The sequence below is a fragment of the Ictidomys tridecemlineatus genome, chromosome 5 (genome assembly GCF_052094955.1).
Source record: "Ictidomys tridecemlineatus isolate mIctTri1 chromosome 5, mIctTri1.hap1, whole genome shotgun sequence".
Taxonomy (NCBI): Eukaryota; Metazoa; Chordata; class Mammalia; order Rodentia; family Sciuridae; genus Ictidomys; species Ictidomys tridecemlineatus.
Window position 1 is genome coordinate 171,664,099 of NC_135481.1, and position 15,527 is coordinate 171,679,625.

Below are 15,527 nucleotides of genomic sequence, written 5' to 3' on the forward strand. Positions count from 1 at the left end.
GTTTCTTATTTTTCTGATTAAAAAAAAAATTGAGGTATAATTTACAGAGTTCAAGTGTACAACTTGATGAAATTATATTTATGTAAAAAGATGCATATGCAACCTGAATCCCTTTTAAGATACAGAACACCAAAATACCCAAAACATTCCCACATACAGATTTTCTCATGCCCCTTCCCATTCAATACCTTCCTAACTATTCTGATATCTATCAGCTTAACTTTGCTTCTTCTTAAATTTCATACAAATAGAATTGTATAATGTGTACTGTTTCATTCATGTTGTTGCTTCTGTCCTCAGTTTGTCTTATTATTGCTGAGTAGTTTACCCTGTGTGAATATACTACAATTTGTATATTGATTCTGTTGATGGACCTTTGAGTTGTGTCCAGTTTGGGACACTATTAAAATTAAAGTTGGGCCAGACACAGTGGCCCACGCCTATTATCCCAGCCACTCAGGAGCTCAGGAGACTGTGGCAGGAGGATCGAAAGTTCAAGGGCAGCCTCAGCAACTAAGTAAGACCCTAAGCAACTTAGAGAGAACCTGTCTCAAAATAAAGAATAAAAAGGGCTGGAGATGTGGTTCAGTGGTGCAACAACCTTGGACTCGAGTCCTAGTATCAAAGAAAAGAGTGTGTGTAAGAGAGAGAGAGAGAGAGAGAGAGAGAGAGAGAGAGAGAGAGAGAGAGAGAGAGAGAGAGAGAATGCCTGAGGAAGGAATATATAAATAATAAATAAATAAAATAAATAAATAAAAATAAATAAATAAAGTTGCTTGGAACATTCTAGTACATGCCTTTTGGGAGACTAAATAACTTTTTTCTGTAGGTTATATGCCTAAGAGTGGAATCACTGAGTCATAGGTAATGGTATTATGGGTTGAATTTGTGGCTCCCCAAAAGATAAAGAAAGCTTTAATCCCTGTACCCACAAACATGATCTTATTTGGAAATGGGGTCTTTGTAATCAAGTTAACAGTCAGTAGAGTGGGACAAGCCCTAATCCAATATGACCGATGACCATAAAAGGGGAAATCTAGATGCAGACACACTCAGAAGAAAGGACCATATGAAAACAGAGACAGGGAGGATCTGTGTAATGATGGCTGCAGAATGGGGTGATACAACCAGCTGCATGCCAAGGGCCACCAATGATGCCAGAGATACTAGAAACTCAGACAAAGGCAGAGAATGGTCTCTCCTAGAGCCTTGGAGGGAGTGTGGCCCTGCCAACACCTCGACTTCTAACTTCCAGCTTCCAGACTGTAAAAGGATACATTTCGTTGTCCATGGCCACCCAAGTGTGGTTCTTTGCTATGGCAAACTGAAGAAAGGAATATAGCTGATTTAGTAGCTACGGCCCAGCAGTTTGCCAGAGTGCCAACCACTAAACGTCAGAGGGAAACCTGAGGATCAGATTCCAAAAATTGGTGCCCACACCCCTGTAACTGCCCTCCTAGGAGGTCTGCCCAACAGCCAGCTGCTGTTCTCCAGAAAAATCCTCCTAAACCACTACCACTGCAGTCAGGTGGAAATGAAAGCTCAGGGAGGTTTAGAAACTTGCCCAAAGTCACATAGCTGGCAAATGCTGGGGCTGAGTCTTGATTCTAAAGCCCTGAGATTTTTGTGACACTTGGGCTCCAAAGATTATCCCCACCTGATATCACATAGGCAAGTGGCTGCGGGTTTCTCCTGGGAGCTCCATTCCTTTTGGCTCACCTTAGGTTTCATGCTGTGAGTCACAGCAGCCAGACTTTACGAGCCCTCTAATGGGCCAACTACCAGATAACCTGATTATGCAAAAAGCCACATGTGAAACTCCCGCCCTAATAACTACATAATTTATAAAGCAATGAGTCTACCTTCCCCTAGTCTTTGGCTGCCTGCCCTCCACTGAGGCTCAGTGGAGTTTTTCAAGCTAAGGCAGGAAGCACCAATAAAGGGCTCCATCTTCTCCCCTTTCTGAACCCAGAGAGCCTCCATTGCCCTAGGCCTCTTTCCTGTCTTGGCCTCTGCACATTCCACCATGCACTGGAGACCCTGGAGGCTGGAGAGAAGGCTTGGAGGGGAGGCAGGAACAATCAAAGGAGAAACAAAGAGAAGGAGATGTTGGAATAGCAATGGACCCTGAGGGACAGGGCCATCCAGCATCCACTGCTCAGATATTGGGGCTGAAACAAAACTCACCAAATGAAATAGAAAATCTGTCCCCTTTGACTTGGGGAACCCAGACAGCAAGGCTGGTTCCAGAGTGGGACAGCACAACTATCCCTCCCCATTAATGCCCTCCTGGGATTTTCAGGTGAGGGCTTCCTTTTCTGATTCCCTCTGATGGGTCTCTCTCACTGCTTCTTTCTTCCTTCCCTCCCTAGTCCTCTTAAAAGCATTTGTCCTGGGCTGGGCTTGTGGCTTAGTGGTAGAGTGCTCACTCACCTATGTGTGAGGCACTGGGTTCAATCCTTACCACCACTAAGAAAGGAAGGAAGGAAGAAGGTGTGTCCATCTACAACTAAAAAAATATATTTAAAAAAAAGCATTTATTCTGTGTCAGGCATGGTGCTAGGCACAGAGAAATGAGATCACACAGTGTCTGCTTCCTGGTGTTTCCTGAGCACCCCCCTCCCCCTCCCCACTGCAGAGGTAATGGTGCTGGGAATGGAACTCGGGGTCTGGCATCATTCCCTACACTGAACTGCCTCCCCAGCCAGTCGTCCACAATAATCTTATCTACTTCCAAGACTTCATGCCTGTCCTTCCTACTCTCCCTCTGGAACTAGCCAATTCCTACCCATCTCAAAAGCCATCTCCTAAAAACAAATAGTTTCCCTCACTTTCTTTTTGTTTATGTTTTTCTTAAAAAAAAAATGGAAATTTAACAGACAAGTTAAATCCTCTCTTTCTTTTAGATTTCAACATTCTCTTAAATAATAAGAATTTGGGGCTGGGGATGTGGCTCAAGCAGTAACGTGCTTGCCTGGCATGTGCAAGGCGCTGGGTTCGATCCTCAGCACCACATAAAAATAAAATAAAGATGTTGTGTCCACCAAAAACTAAAAAATAAGTATTAAAAAATTCTCTCTCTCTCTCTTAAAAAAAAAAAAAAAAAAAAAAAAGAATTTAATCTCCACTATGTACAGGGCTCTGCCCTAAGGCCTTGAACTCCTTTAGTCCTCCGGACAACTCTGGGAGATCAGCACTAATGTTCTCTTTTTTGCTCAGTTCTTCCCTGCTGCCCTTGTCTTGGTTCACCATGGGTGTGGTACCCTTCCCTCTACCCCATTGGCTTCAGCCTTGTGACCTGCCTTGGCCAATGGAATGTGGGTGGAAGCAAGGTGACAGTGCTGAGCTCAAGGCTTAAGAAAGCATTGTGTGTTTTGCTCGCCACTCATGCACGTGACTTCTGCCATGAAAAGGGTATGCGTTGAATAGTTGCTGATAGAAACATGTAGACCTAGGGCTGGGGTTGTGGCTCAGCAGTAAAGTGCTTGCCTAGCACATTCGAAGCACTGGGTTGATTCTCAGCACCACATAATAAAAAGGTATCGTGTCCAACTACAACTAAAAGATATTAAAAAAGAAAAAAAAGAAAAAAGAAAAAAGAAACATGTAGACCAGACCTAAGCCTAACCTCAAACCTGGAAACCAGTCCACAGAACTGCAGTCAACCCATGGACTTGTGAATGAAAAATAAGAGTTTATGGTTGAAGGTCACTGAGCTTAAGGGTTGTTTGTTACACAGCATTAAGGCAGCAATTGCTGAATGATACAATTATCATTTCCCATCTTACATGTGAGAAAACTGAGGCTTTCAGAGGTTAAGTAACATTTCCAAATTTATATAACTAGTAAGAGGTGGAACTAGGATGCCAATCCAAGCATCTCAAGAATGTATATGTATGTCACATATAAATATACAATAATATAAATATATAAATTCTGACATATGTATAAACACATATATTACATATTTGTAAACTATATATAAATGGCAACATTACACATATCCTTTTGTAGGATCTTTTTTTTCACTCTGCATTATGTTTTTAGAGTTCCCTCTGATGATATCCTTTGCTTTTTTTGTCTGTTGTAATGCATTAGATGAATGCATCCTGCTTTCTATAAATTGGACATTTCATTTATTTCCAGTTTTTGCCATTTCAAACTATGCTGTAACAAACATTTTTGTACTTGTCTCCTCATATACATCAAAGTCTCTTTAGAGTATGTGACTGGAAGTGGAATTGCTGGGTCATAGGACATGCATGTCTTTTACTCTACAAGATATTATGAAATTGCTTTCCCAAGAGTTATATCAATTTGCATCAGGGTGTGAGATCACCAGCCTGATATGAGATTATCTGCGGGTCCACATCTCTGTTATGGTGCATGGTGTCAGTGCCTCACACAGACCCTCTTATTGGTTTATATCCCTGGCCCAGCTGCTATGTGGTCCCCTAGCTGGAGAATTGCCCTTGGCCATGACAGCCTCCTGGCCTTCCATGATCCCTGGCCACCATTCATCTTAGTTATTTTGAATTGGGTTCAAAGGGTAGGAAGAAAAATATAAGTGCAAGAGAAAGAAGCCAAAATTCCCAATCCCTTAGCCCTAGTTCTCCTAAGCTCCAGGGCAAAGAAGGATACAGGGAGAGGAAGAGGGGAAAGGAAGGAAGAGGGAAGGGATCCAAGGAAGAGGAGAGTGGGGAATGTAAGACTCAAAGCTTCTCCCCAGGGTAGGTGTGCTAGAGGGAAGGAGCTGAGCAAGCCTCTCTTAGCACACAACAAGGATCTTGCAAACGGCCACATCATGCCCTAGTAAGAAAAGCCTATTATGCTTCCATCACCCACTCACCCACTGGCTCCTCAAATCTTTGTCTTTGTGTTTCAATCACACCTACTTTCCTGATTCTGCTCACTCACTTTGATCATTGTTTGTATCTCCAGTGCAGAGAACACTGTCCAACACATGATAGCAGCTCAATATTTATTGAATGAATTAATTGGAGAACGTCATTTGGTACACCCAGATTTTCAATAGGAGACAAAAGATTCCATGGAAGCTCTCTATCTACACTTCTTCCTCAACTTGTTATCAAACCCTATATTTAACACTCATTGTCAAGTATGAAACCACAGCCCTGTTTCCCATAACAAATTTAGTTTCTGTTTCTCTTCCCCTCTCTGCTCACAGAGCAGGCAATCTTTATACCACCCAACAGACACCATCCACCTGCTGGTCTTCCTGGAGTTCTGGGTCACATACTCTTCCTCTCTCTTTTTTACTTTGGTGCATTTTGGCAGCCTTTAAAACTCTTCTTTGTGAAATCTGTGGTTCACCCTTTCTTGGAAACTCTGCAGCCCCACCTATGGGGCCACTTATTTAAAAGTAGACCCACCCTTCTTACTATTCCTTGTATTTCTTCCAGGCTGTTTCTGTTATCCTCATCCCACTTCCTCCACCTCCTTCCTCTCAGACAGACAGACAAACAGACACACACACACATACACATACACACACACACACACACACACACACACAAATATGTATATTTCTTCCTCTGTGTATTTCTCCATTTTATATTCTAGTCTCTTATGCCACCAAACCTGTCTTTCCCAGCACTGATTTCCTCTGTAAAGGTGTTGTTAACTCAGAACCCCTTTCATTCTGGATCTTTGACCATGGGCACTGTGCCAAGCAAAATTATGACCCCTTGAGATGTCTGCATCTTAGTCTCCAGAGCCTGTGGATATACTACCTTACATGGCATAAAGGAATTTGAGATGTGTTGTGATTAAGAACCTTGAAAAGGGGAGATTGTCTTGTGTTTTACAGGTTGGTCCAATGTAATCACAGGGTCCTGTCACTGTCACAAAATATCTGAGATAATCAACTTACAAAGAGGAAAGGTTTATTTTGGCTCATGGTTTTGGAGGTTGCCATCCATGGCCACTTGGCCCTGTGGCTTTGGGCCTACAGTGACACAGTACATCATGGTGGGAGTATGTGGCAGAGGAGGCCTGTTCACCTCATGGTATCCAGAAAGCAAAGAAAGAAACAGGAAGAGGTTCAAAATCTCCTTCAAGGGAACATCCCAGTAACCTAACTTCCTCCTACTAACTTCCCTCCACCCTTTTAAGTTTCACCACCTCCCAATATACCCAGCCTTTAACACAGGGACCTTTGGAGCCACTTATCCAAACCATGGCAAGTCCCTATAGAAAGGAAAGAGGGAAGCAAAAGAGTCAGAGGAGATGTGGTGACCAAAAAAAAAAAAAGATGTATTTGTATGTGTAGAAAAAAGGGGGAGAGGGAGAGAGAGAGAGAGAGAGAGAAAGGAAGGAAGGAAGGAAGGAAGGAAGGAAGGAAGGAAGGAAGAAAGGACAGACATGAGGGGTCTGTGAGACTAAAAGACCTAACATTTATATCATGTGAGTTTTAGTAGAAGAGGGGAAAGAGTATGGACCTGAACAGTATTTGAAGAAATAATGGGGTTTTTTTTTTGCGGGGGGGTAACAACAACAACAACAAAAAAAAAACATAAAATTGCACATTCAAGAAGCTGAGCAATCTCTGAACGTACTAAATCCAGAGTAGTGAACACCAAGACATATCACAGTTAAGCTTCTGAAAACTAGAGACAATTTTTTTTTTCTTTAAAGAAGAGAGAAATGATGCATTACCTAAAGGGGAAAACTATTAGAATGGAAGCAGATTTCCCATCAGCATCTCCAATGACCAGAGGAAATAGCATGACATTTTTTTTAAGTGCAAAAAGAAAAAGAATTTTCAACTCAGAATTCTATGCTCAGTTAAAATACCTTTTGGGAATGAAGGGGAAATCGGGACATTCTCAGACTAGAGAGAATTTGTTGCCAGAAACCCTACTCTAAAACAATGTCTAAGGAAAGTCTACTAAAGAGCAAGGAAATGATAAAGGAAGTCTTAAAACATCAGGAAAGAACAAAGAACAAAAGATCGAAAATATGGGTAGATTCAAGAGATTTTTTTTTCTCTTAAGTTTGTTTATGGTTGAAACAAAAACTCTTTCTAATGTGGTTCTCAGTGAATAAAGAGAAAACATTTAAGAAAATGATAAATGAGGAACAACAAAAGAACCTAGAAGCAGGTAAGTTTTCTACACTTCACTTAAACTGTAAAGTTTTATGCCAATAGACTGACAATAAGAGTGTTGGGGAGGAAATAACTAGAGCAAACACAACAAAAGTTATACAAAGACCTACATTCAAAAACAGTATAAATAAATCATTGGAATTCTTCTAAAATGTTCAAATAATCCACAGGAAGGCAGGAAAAAGAAAAGAAAGAACAAATACGGGGAAAGTGGCAGACTCAATTCCTAACATATCAATCATTATATTAAATGTAAATGGATTACAAATATCAGTCAAACCATGAAGATCATTATAGTGAATTAAAAATATTACCCAACAATATGTTGTTAATAAAAAAACTCATTCTAAATATAATAATGTATGTTAAAAATAAGAGTGTAAAAAGATATATTAAGTGAAAATTAAATAAAATAAAGCAGAAATGGCTGCTTTACTCTCAGATAAAGTAAGATTTTAGAGCAAAGAAAATTACCAGCAGCAAAGAGAAAAATTACATAAAGATAAAAGGAAACCATAAGCTGAATGTAGTGGCACATGCCTGTAATCCCAGCTACTTGTGATACTGAGGTAGGAGGATCACCAGTTTGGAGTCAGCCTGGCAACTTAGTGAGACCCTGTCTTTAAAAAGAAAACTATATGCCAGGAATGTATGAGGGTTCTGTGTACATACAAAAAAAAAAAACCCTCAAAATATCTGATACAAAAACTGGAAGAACTGAAAGGGAAATAGACAAATCCACAATTATAAGTGGATATTTCAGTTCCATTCTCAGAAAAAGATGAAACATTTTTTAAAATCAACAAGGAGAGAAGATGGTGGATTAGAGAAAGGAAGCCCATCCCAGTTCCTCGGCATCAGACTTACAGAGCAGGAAGGCTGCTCCTTAGTGAGGTAAGTAACTAAGGAACCTCACTGAAACTTAATCCTGAACTGTAAAAAAAAAAAAAAAAAAAAAAAAAAAAATCATAGAGCTTCAGAAAGTCAGTATATTTAAATATAAGAAATAATAGAAATAATACTTTAGAGATCAAGCAAGAACCCACATCCAGGAACAGAGCACTTTGCTCCTCTCTCAGAATGAACTGAGACCAGAAATCAGATGTGTATGCCCAAGAAAAGCAGGATTTCATCCAGTACTTCTCGCAGATGGTCAAGGTGCTGGCTGAGGATGAGATGGGCACTGAGAGACAGGAAATACTATTGCTCAACTCAAGGTGGTCCTGGAATATAATGCCATTGAAGGCAAATACAACCTGGGTTTGACAGTGATGGTGGCATTCTGGGAGCTGGTGGATCCAAGAAAACAGGATGCTGAGAGTCTCCGGAGGGCCCTGACAGTGGGCTGGTGTGTGGAACTGATGCAAGCTCTCTTTCTGGTTTCAGATGGCATCATGGATTCATCTCTTATCTGGCAGGGAGAGCTGGTATCAGAAGCCAGGCATGGGTTTGGATACTATCAATGATACTCTGCTTCCAGAAGCATATGTCTACCACCTGCTGACGTTCTACTGCCGGAAACAGTCCTGCTATTTGAATTTGATTGAGCTCTTCCTGCAGAGTTCCTATCAAAATGAGATGGGGCAGATCCTGGACCTCATCCCAGTCCCCCAGGATAATGCGGATCTTGGAAGATACACTGAAAAGAGATACAAATCCATTGTCAAGTAAAGAGAACTTTGCACTATTTCTGCCTGCCTATCACTGCTGCCATGTTCATGGAAAGCATTAATGGGGAGAAGGAACATGCCAACGCCAAGAAGATCCTGACTGAGATGAGAGAGTTCTTTCAGATTCAGGATGATTACCTTGACCTCTTTGGCGACTCCAGTGTAACAAGAAAGGTTGGAACTGACATCTAAGACAACAAGTGAAACTGGATGGTGGTTCAGTGTCTGCAATGGGCCACTCCAGAACATCGCCAGATCTTACAGGAGAATTAGGGGCAGAAGGACACCAAGAAGGTGGCCCAGGTGAGGGCACTATATGAGAAGATGAATCTACCATCTTTGTTCTCGAAGTATGAAGAAAACAGTTACAGCTACCTTATGAGTCTCATTTAGCAAGGGCAGGGAGGGGGGCTCTCAATAAATTATTGTGTAACCTTAAAAAAAAAGAAAAGAAAGGAAGGAAGGAAGGAAGGAGGGAGAGAGGAAGAAAGGGAAAGAAATAATGCCAGCAGTGGCAGCAGAGTGGAACAGGGAGCATAGAGAAGAGACAAGTGTCTGCAGATAAAGAAATTTTTAAAATAAAGAAAAAATGACTTGGGAAAACCTATGGTTTACAGAGGAAGACTGATTTTAATGGATACAGAGTTGGTAGTGGAAGTGTCTCAGTGAAAATGAATCCAAAGCATTCCACTGAGACGAAAGCATTCGGAGGATGGAAAACCCTCCACAGGCCATCAGCATGCAACACCATAACAGTTGAGGAAAATGTTTCTGGATGCTGAAAACTATTCCCACACAGCTTGCACAGCTGCCAACAGAGACAGGGGATTGGAAATTCATAAAGGAAGTTACCAGCATCCTGCAAAAAAAATTTCTAAAGGGTGCCTGAACCAGAGAGACTGAAATAGTTATGAAGAAAAATTTACCTGAACCATTCAACCTCTGGATCCCCATGGACAAAACTCCCATAAATGCTAGGACCCCATAAGAGCTATCACAAATATGCTCACTGCAACCACACAAGTGCATCTGCACTCCAGGGAGCATACCCAGTAATTCACATCCATCGAAGTGAAGGTGAAACCTGTGAGGATTTAGTCTCTATGCCCTAAAAGCAGATTTTACCAGAAGCCCCAGAGATCCAGTAGTCCAGCAGAGATCAGCAACGCCACACCCATAGTGGGTATGGACCAAATCTCAAATACCTTTCCATGGAGTTCCAAAATCCACCAAAGTCTGAACCCTAGCAACTAGAAACTCCAGTCTAGAACTCTACATCACCCCACAACAGGATTACACAATTCATCAGCACTCCCTAGACTATCCCACCCAATACTGGAAGATGGGAAGCTGAGAGCTTCAACATGAGGAACAAGATGACAGTGGCCAAAAATACAGAGCCAAAAATAAATATAAAAGAATTATCACTTAGTTGGTAGAGTGCTTGCCTCCTAAAGCCCTGGGTTCAATCCCCAGCACCACCACCACACACACAAAAAAAAAAAAAAAGAAAGAAAGAAAAAAGAAAATCCATACCTGCCAACAGATTTGATCACTTCAGGGGAAACACGCCTTTTCTCTCTCATTAATTTTTTTCCCTTTTTCTTTTGTTTCCTTTTTCTTATTTCTTTTCCCTGTATATTCTCATTTTTAATTCTTTTTAAATTTTAACTTTTTTTTCAATTGTTTCTAACATCATTTCATTGTATTCTATTATTCTTTACTTTTTCTCATTAAGCATGATTTTGTGTATATGTGGATATGTACGTGTCATTGTGCATGCTGTCACTGCATGGATAAATTTGAAAATATATAATATTCATATAGCTTATACATTAATATCTCTCTCCTGTACTTGTTCATTATTTAGCCTTGATTTAGACTTAGGTGGGGTGCAATTTTACAAGGGTTCAAGTTGTTTTGATCTTTCTTTTGCTGTCATTCATACCTAGGTTCTGGGTCCTCCTATCCTTGGTATTTTCCAAGAAGAACTGAAACCAGCATACCAGAGTGATACAGCCACTTCAATATTTATAGCAACACAATTCACAATAGCTAAATTTTAAAATCAATGCAGATGCCCATTGTTAGATGGATGGATTAAGAAACTGGTACATGTGCACAATGAAGTTCTACTCAGTTAAAAAGAAGAATGAAATTATGGCATTTGCTGGTAAATGGGTGCAACTGGAGAATACCATGCTAAGTTAAATAAGTCAGATTCATGAAGTCAAATGTTTTCTTTCATATGTGGAAGCTAGAGCAAAATAAAGAAAATTAGGGGGGAAGGATAGGATATCATAATGATATAGGAAAGCTCAGTATTGTAGAAGAAGGAAATTGAGAGGCAGAGTGGAGGAACAGAAAAGGAGAGAAAATGTGGAATGAATTCTTAAAAATCATGTTATACGGCCGGGCGCGGTGGCGCACACCTGTAATCCCAGTGGCTAGGGAGACTGAGGCAGGTAGATCGAAAGCTCAAAGCCAGTCTTGGCAAAAGCGAGGTGCTAAGTAACTCTGTCAGACCATGTCTCTAATAAAATACAAAATAGGGCTGGGGATGTGACTCAGTGGTCCAGTGTCCCTGAGTTCAATCCGTAGTACCAAAAGAAAAAAAAATCATGTTACATGCATATATAAATATACCACAGAGAATCTCACCCTTATGTATCAGTAAAAAGAACCAATCAATAATAAATAAATAGATGAGTGAAAGTAAGCCTAATAGAGTTGAGAAAGGAAGATGGGGGGTGTGCAGAGAGGATAGGAGAGAAAAAGGGGATTGTGAACTAAAACCAAATTCCATGCATGTATGATTTTGTTGGGATGAACCCAACTACTATGTATAACTATGATGCTCTAATTTTTTAAAAATCCACAAGGATATACAAGAACTGAACAACACCCATCAAAATCCACCAAAGTCTGAACCCCAGCAACTAGAAACTCCAATCTAGAACTCTACATCACCCCACAACAGGATTACACAATTGATCAGCACTCCCTAGTCTATCCCACCCAGTACTGGAAGATGGGAAGCTGAGAGCTTCAATATGAGGAACAAGAAGACAGTGGCCAATTGTATCAAGATACAATTGGTACATAAAAAACACTGCACTCAATAGTAGCAGAACATGCATCCCTTTCAAGAACCTATAAAATATTTTTCAAGATAAATGGACCAGGACATAAAACCTGGTCCATAAAACAAACCTTAACTGATTTATAGTAGTTGAAATTATACATGCAAAGTATTTTCTTTGACCGTTACAGGATCAAACTAGAAAATAAGAAAGGAAAGGTAACATTTAAAATACCTAAGCATTAGAAACTAAACACATTTGCATGTGTGTGTGCTGGGGATTGAACCCAGGGTAGAGCACTTGCCTAGCATGTGCGAGGCGCTTAGTTCAATCCTCAGCACCACATAAAAATAAACACATAAAGGTATTTTTTAAAAAAGAAAGAAAGAAAGAAAGAAAGAAAGGAAAGAAGGAAGGAAGAAAAAGAAAGGAGTTCTGCACATTGCTTTCTTTCCTGGATGAAAATCATATAGGTTCAAGCTGGGTAGAGCTCAGGGTGGCAATAAGATCCTCCAGTAGAGAAGACTGGGTAGTATATGTGGCAGGTTGAGCTGGCTTTGCCAGAGCTTCCAACATCCACAAAGTCTGGAAGTAATCAAATGAGTTGTTCATGTTTGAGAATAAGCCCCCCAAATGTGATAATCCACATCCCTTAGGGCCATCACAGAAACTCAGAAGACACTGTGCATCAAGAGGGACACAGGAGATGACTGAGAGATAGCAGGTCCCCAGGAATCTTGCAATCAAGGATAAGGGTTGGGCCACCAAGGACTTGTATGAACTGATCACACAAAGACAAGATAGAAAAAACACATCACACACAACACGGACGAGGCCACTGCAGATGCAAACCAGAGGCCATCTACCAATTTTTTAGATTCTTGGAAGCTGCTCAGAAACTTGTAAAAATACCCCCAACTGCCTGAGATTAAGGTAAAACTAACTGAGCATGGGGCTTACAATAGAAACTGAATTCAATTTAAGTTGTGAAAATTAAAAGGTATTTCTTGCACAGTGGTATTTTTCTGCTGAAATGCACATCCATTGCACCAATAATTTGCTAAAAGAAGAGAGCTAAGGGTTCTTCAAGTAATATAAGCTATCTAGGTTAAAAAAAAAAAAAAAGAAAAAAGAAATAAAGAAAACCAAAAAAGAGGCCACTGTTCACACTGAGGGATTGACTCTACCAGAGGAGAAGTTAGGCGACACAGAATGGATTCAGCAGGGGGAAAATAGCCCTGTTTTCTTGTGTGCTCATCCTCCCTTGAGCAGGGGATTCTTTCCTTTCAGAGGCCCACCTATCCCAAAAGCAAAAAGTCCCTACTCTTAGAATTCTTCCAGTGAAGCTCTGGGTTCATTCCTGTCTCAGCTCCTTCTCAGGCCCCTCTTTAGAAGCTCCCAGGGTTCTTCCCTACAGCTGCTTTGTGGTGTGTGAGGGTTTCAGCCGCTCACTGGAGGGCAGAAAGTACTGATGTGCTGATGCTGTCAGTACCTCACAGACAGTCCTTGGCATTCACCTCTGCATACTGAAAACTGCTTACTATGAACACCTGTACCTTTTTGCCTAGAGCCTTTTATCTCTGGCCACAGGAATGTGCCACAGGAACAGGGCAAGCGGGAAATGCTGGAGAGTTAAGGCCCCAAGAAACATTTTCAACCACTGATGAACAGGGAATCCGCAGATAAATACTCCAGCTCCTTCATCCCTTGGGCTAGATAGCTTTGAGGTGAGTGTTCTGTACTGGATCCCAGACACACACACACACACCGGGAACTGAGCTTGTTTCCCACAGTGATGAGAAACACACTAACACAGTGTATGAACTTCTTTCTTTCCCTTCACTCTGCTAACTGGTGCTTCTTGGGATCATCTCCCACATTAACTACTTGTATTGGAATTCTTGCCTCAGCATCTCATTTGGAGAAGAACTGAAAAGATCAGTGCTAATTGTTGGTTTGTATGTTAAACAAAATGCACTGTGTTAAATGAAAGAAGAAAGACCCAAAGGGCCTCATATCCATATGATTTCATTTGTAGGAAAGTCTAGAAAAGGAAAAATAACAAGGATGGAGAGACAGTGGTTTCCAGGAATTAGGGGAGCCCCAAGGGTTGATGACAAAGGGACAGTAGGAGAGTAAATTTTGGCGTGAGAAAAGTGTTCTGTATGTGATTCTATGTATTTTTACAAATCCCGCTGGACTGTATATACTACAAACAATAAGTTTTACGATGGTATGGATAGACTTGAAGACACAAGGAATTCTCTTAATTCACCTGAACTTTTACAGAGGATGATTCTAAGACCCAGGAAAATTACTTGCCAGAGTCCTATAGCCAGAAGACACAGCCAGAACTGGAAGCCAAACCTCAATCATATTAGGCAGGTTCTCTTTCCAACAATAACTAGGGTTTCTGTCTTTTAGCCAATTTATCCCAAAAATCTGTGCCTCTAACAAAAATTGGTTATGAAGATGGCATAAGGATAGTGGTCATCTTGTTGATGACAGTCTATATCATATTTGTCTCTTGAATCTCTCTGTTCCAATCGTCCTATGTTCACCCTATATCAGCTTTATGGGAATTCCCTATACTTATTCCCTTTGTTGGTTTCCCCAATTTCCTGTTTTCTCTGTCTTCCTCCTTGGCTTACTCTCTTGGTTTGTTAGAGCACCTCTTTCAGTTGCTTCCTAGTGAAGGAAACATGCAATTGTGCATATCTGAAATTATCTTTGTTATACTCATTTCTTGTGTTTGGCTAGGTATAAAATTCTAGACTGGAAATAATTGTCCTTCAGAATTTTGAAGATAGTATCTTAATAGTCTACCACGATTGCTGGAATAGTTCCAATGAAAAGCAGTCTGAGACCATTCTGATTCATGGGATTTGGTATATTGAAGCTTGTAGTATCTTCTCTTTGTCCCCAGGGTTCTGAAATTTCACAATTATATATATACCTTGGCTGGGTCAACCCTTACCCATTAAAGTAGGCCTTTTTATTTAAGTTGCTATTATCTGAACATTTTAAAATTTGTTTTAATTAGTTACACACAATGTTCTTGGCTATCATACATTTGAATCAGATAGGACATAATTTCTCATTTTTCTGAGTGTACAGTTTGCAGAATCACATTGGTCATGCAGTCATGTATATACCCACAGCAATAATAATGTCTATTTTATTCAGCTGTCCTTCCATTCCCCCCTTCCCCTCCCCTCCCCTCCCACCACTTCTCTCTACCCAATCTAATGTGACTCACTTCTTCTTCTTTTTTTTTTCCCCTCACATCTTCATATCTGTATTCTGTATAACGAAGGGGTCTTCTTCCCTCTTCCATGCAATTCCCATTCTCCCTCCCTTTCCCTCCCACCTCTCTTTCCTATCTAGAGGTAATTTTCTTCTCATGCTCTTCCTCCCTACCCCTTTTTGAGTCACCTCCCTTATGTCAGAGAAGACATTCAGCATTTGTTTTTTGCGGATTGGCTAACTTCACTTAGCATAATCTGTTCTAATGCCACCCATTTCCCTGCAAATGCCATGATCTTATTATTTTTTAGTGCTGAATAATATTCCATTGTGAATAAATGCCACATTTTTTTTATCCATTCATCCATTGAAGGGCATCTAGGTTGGCTCCAGTTTAGC

At 40.6% G+C, this 15,527-nt stretch overlaps 1 pseudogene; it reads left to right on the plus strand.

The window, feature by feature from the left end:
- Positions 1-8,194: 8,194 nt before the first annotated feature.
- Positions 8,195-9,192, plus strand: LOC101961117 (farnesyl pyrophosphate synthase pseudogene; annotated as a pseudogene).
- Positions 9,193-15,527: the final 6,335 nt, after the last annotated feature.